The following is a 5,252-nucleotide window of genomic DNA, read 5'->3' on the forward strand; positions in this document are numbered from 1 at the left end:
TGGGTGTAAGTTGGATCAAAAGAGTACTAGTGAGACTTGTCACCTATTAGGCAGTTCCTTAGTGGCATGACGTAGCAAAAAGCAAGCATGCTTTGATTTGTCCACCATAAAAGTGGAATACATTGCCGCTAGCGTGCGTTGCGCTCAAATCCTTTGGATGTAGCACCAACTTAAGGACTTTGGGCTCATATTAGAAAAGATCCATATTAAGTGTGATAACACAAGTGCCATTAACCTATCCAAGAATCCCGTCTTGCATTCAAGAACCAAACATATTGAAATAATGCATCATTTTTTGCGTGATGATGTTCAAAAAGGTGACTGTGTGCTAGAATTTGTTGAAACATCTAAGCAATTAGCGGATAGTTTCACCAAGCCCCTCTCACGAGATACTTTCTGTGTTCTTCGAAGAGAACTAGGAATCCTTGATGAAAAATCTTGATTGAGCTCATGTTATTGCCTTGCATGATTTATTTGCCTTGCATGTTTCAAAATGAAAACATGTTGAATGCTAAATATTCCTTGTATGATCCATGATTTTAGGTATAAAAGCTTTATATATATATGTGTGTGTGTGTGTGTGTCTGCTCAAAAATGATTTGTTAAAAAGTTTGAAATCCTTGCATACTTTAAAAAACATCCAAAATGCTGTATCTGATGCATTTAATCGATTAAAGGCATAAGTTAATCGATTACCTGGGTGAAATTTTTAAAACCTGGTATTTTTTAACTCAGGATAATCGATTAAACCAAGCTGTTAATCGATTAACGACACCAGTATAACAGAAATAGAAGCGTTTCTGGGCATTTTTCAAAACCTCCATCATCCCCTTTTCTCTCAAATCTCAGAGGACGAAGTTCAACATCATCTCTAAGCTCCAACCCAGCCCAAACCGAATAACCCCACTCCATTTCCACTCCATAAACCGGCTTCTCCATCTCCAATTTCCAAGGAATTCGGTTTCCCCCAAATTCAAAACCCTACCTTAGGTTTTCCTCAAATCCCTTCATTAAACCTTCATCACAGTTCGGTTTCAACTACAATGGAGATAGGACGTGCTAAAAGAGTAAAGACAACTGCTCAATGTCCACGCGTGTTCCAAAATCCGTGCCATCTCAACAGGCAAGGCAGGATCGTGGGGACCCGTATTATTCGTTGATTCTGCAAGAAACCCAGTTGCTCAAATTTCAGGGAAGGAAACCCATATACATAAGGTTTGCAATCTGACTTGGTTAGTGGAACATAATTTTGATTTTCCGCATGGTTTGCAAGCTCAATGGGCTGTCCCCTTCTTGGAATTGAAAGGTATTATCTACCATGCTCTAGTTAGGGACTATTATGCTAACTTTAGATATAAGGATGGAAAGTATTGATAAATGATTGCTGGAAAATTGTTTTAGTTGAATGAGGACATTTTCATAAACGTGGGTGGTTTATCGTATACTGGTGCTAGCTTAGGAGACTGTGGTTGGGCAAACAACAACAATTTGATGCTGCTGAAATGTACAAATCTTGTTTGCATGAACCTCAGTTGTATGTTCAGGGTGAATTAACTAAAGTTGGGTCGCTGTCCGTAGAGAATAGGCTCCTACATTATCTAATTGCCTACATCCTGATTTAGAGGAACACAAATAATGCACAACCTACCGTTAATGTATAAGTTTAGGCAATTTCTAGAAAAGTGCAACATTGCACTCTATTGTATAGGACTGATTTAGAGAGCATATTTCGTGTTTTACATTTTGTATTGCAGAGAGAATTGCATGTGTGAGGAAGATAGATTAACATACCATATTGAATATTCATTCTTTGTTATTTATATACTGTTTTTCATATGCTTAGTCTCATCCTTATCTTGCTCACATGTTCATGTATTATTAGTAAAGATTCTCAGAGAGATATCTTGTGATTACTGTTTTTGATTAACTCACATGTATATGATGGCTTGAGTGAATTGTGAGTAAGTTAGTCTTAAGATCTTTCATTGTTATATTTCAAGCATTATTGTGCTTATAATATATTGCTTTTGTAATCTGTTTTTGTGTGTATTGGATTGCTCTCTTGGTGTCTTACCACCACATAGATAATGATTCTTCACCGAGACTAGGAGGTCTTGATTTGAGAACAAGAATCTCGGCTGGGGCTGGTTCGTGAGAAAGGTTTTCTCAGGCGATAGGTAGAGTCAAACCAAGGGTTAGATGTTCTATATTTCAAGAAAGAAGCGTCCTATGTTTTGTAAATTGAATTGGTGTATGTGATTATACTTGTATTCAATATAGTGAAGAAGAAAATCTCCCAAGATCAGAAGGGGAGGCTTGGATGTAGTGTGCAGTGGACCGCAAACGAACCAGGATAAAAGTCCATCTTTGCACGTTGTTCTCCCTTAAATCTTCTTTACATTTCTTGCTGTTTGTATGTGAGTTAGAAGCTGATATTTTGCATAATTGTACCCTGCCATATACTTGTTAATATTACCTAAAAATATATGCTTTATCTCTGCTTATTTGGTTATAAATAACTGTGCAATCTGCTGCTCTGATCATTCTATTCTCTGTGTGTGTTAATCGATTAAGACATGTTGTTAATCGATTAACTGGGCTATTTCCAGAATTGGGTTTTGGTGCGATAAGCGGTGATTGATAACTGCTACACCTATTCAACCCCCTCTAGGTATTCCTAGGACACTTATACCTAACATGCATCCTACGACATTGAGACACTAGATGGCCAATTGCACTGCACCCTGTGCAAATTTTCGGTAAGTTTTCATACTCAATACCAACAAAAAATGCAAATCCTTCTCTTTCAACCAATATTTGTTTAGGTAGATCCGCTTTGAGGTTGATCTCCACTAGCACTTTGGCAAAATGGCCAAATGTTCTATTACTTGTTGCACCATCCAAAGAGATGAGAGTACCAGTACTTCCAACAATGGAGAATATTATTTTTGGACTCCAATATTCTTGGGGTAAACCAAGAATCCCGATCCAAGTTTGTGAATGAGTTTGCTTTTGAGGTTTGGATTAAAATCTAGAGTCCATAGGAACAACCTCAGAATTCCAGGTTTGAGATTCCAAGTTCCTATGGAACAAATCGTCCTCATATCTTCCAAGGATGAAAAAGAAAACTCATAAAAACCCTTCCCAAGAGAAAGCATATTCCACTTGTCTATCATGTTCCACATAGTGCTTAGTTTGGATTTCAGATCTAGAAACTTCATTGGTGTATCACCTTTGGACAAAATGATTCTACCATGAAGATGTGATTTGCATCGTTACAAACTGGCTTGATATTCAGCTTCATGTATTTTAATGGCCACCGCATCACCCTTGATGCAAGGTTGAGGAAGTTGAGAAGAAGAGATATCACAAGTTTGACCCAAGGCTTGTGCAAACGTTTTCCTTGATATGGGTGGCTCCTTTTCTTGCCCTCCGTTTCTTTCCATAGTTTGTCTGGCTCCATCTAAGAAAGCCCTAGCAGAGCAAAGTCAACCATATCATCACGTAGATCAAGTAAAGTGAATTATTTCAATCTCTTTCCCATTCCTGATGCAGACACCACAATCATTGTATAATCTTCATTTTCTCCATTACATGTTCTTAAGTATATGCGACATATATGAGCCTTTATTTTCCTTCTTATTTCTTGTGTCTAAAGATTATATATTTCTACATTAAGTACTTTTCACTATGGTAGCTAAGGTGTATGGTCAAAATTATTTACTGGTTTTAAATAAAAATTACAAGAGAATTTGTTTCATTAAAAATCTTTTATGTTTGGTAAAGATCTTGATATTTTATGTTGAAAGAAAAAACTTTTAATTTTGAAAAGAGAAGCTAATATTATTTTTTTTAAAACAAAGGTGCAAACACACCCGGGATTATATTAACAAAAAAGCAACCATTACAAGCCCCTAAACCTATAATTAGGAAGGAGTAATAAGTTTCTATGAAATTCATGCATCAAGAACAAAGGGGGGGATTCCCACCAATGATCCATCCTATAAACTACACCAAAATTGGCTAGCTTGTCCGCACAAGTGTTCCCTTCCCGAAAGATATGAGACACTCTCACTTGCATATCCAACATTACACTTTTGCACTTGTTCATGAGGTTACTTAACTTCCAAGGCACAAGTTTATTGCCCTTGAAAATGTCCACCACGGCAGTAGAATCACACTCTAACCAAACAGAGTACCAACCTTTGGAATGAGCCAAGTGAATGGCCATAATAGCAGCTAGAACCTCAGCAAAAATGGAGTCATGAATGCTGAAATAAGAGGCGAAGCAACCCAAGCAATTACCCTTACTGAAGATAGCACCACCCCCAGCATGCCTCGGGGAACCTTTGGCAGCCATATCCGTGTTAATCTTCACCCAGCCCCTAGAAGGCATGGCCCAAACAACCTCTGTAATAGCAGGGGCTTTGCTGTACTTACCTTTGACATCAAAAGCCTTCAGGATGGAAAATTCCAGCAAGGAGGAGTTGGAGCAACAATTTGTGAAGTTGCCAGAGAAGGAAGTGTGTGACTTGATCATTTGAACAGCTTTGGCAAAGCTAATAGAAGTGCTATCAAACCTGGACTTGTTTCTGCAAAGCCAAATGACAGCAACAGAGTTCACAATTGCAGAAATTAGCACTTGCTTCAATTGAGGACTCCAACTAGGAGAGATGGACATGATACTCTTGAGATCAGCATGGTCAATGCCATAGCCAAATTGAGAACTAAGCCAATTCCAAATCTGAGTAGCAAAAGCACAACTGAAGAAGAGATGCTGAGAGGTCTCCTCATTAGAACCACACAGACTGCAAAGGGAGGGCAGCATCAAGCCCCTCAGCTTTAAATTCTCATCAATTGGCATTCTGTTCTTATAGAGCCTCCAAGCAGTAAAGGACTTAGAAGGAGGGATAGATGAGGACCAGAAACTGCTGCACATGCTGTCCTGCTGTTGAGGAAGGATGGTGAACATATAAGCCTCTTTTAGGCTGAGAGATCCATCATAGGTATGCATCCAGGCAAGCTTATCAGGAAGATGAGTAGCAGGAGTAGGAGTTCTCAAAATGTTATGGCAAACCACAGGATGATACCTAGCCAACCAGGAAGGAATCACCCAAGCAGAGTCAAGAGTGAAGTCAGAAATCCTGGCTATGAGAGTGGAGGTAATTTGGTTAGGGATATGAAGCAGCTCAACCAAAGTTTTGCCCAACCAATTGTCCCTCCAATAACGAATGCTCCTCCCATTGCCCAAG

Source organism: Lupinus angustifolius, chromosome LG04 (genome assembly GCF_001865875.1).
Source record: "Lupinus angustifolius cultivar Tanjil chromosome LG04, LupAngTanjil_v1.0, whole genome shotgun sequence".
In the NCBI taxonomy this organism is placed as follows: Eukaryota; Viridiplantae; Streptophyta; class Magnoliopsida; order Fabales; family Fabaceae; genus Lupinus; species Lupinus angustifolius.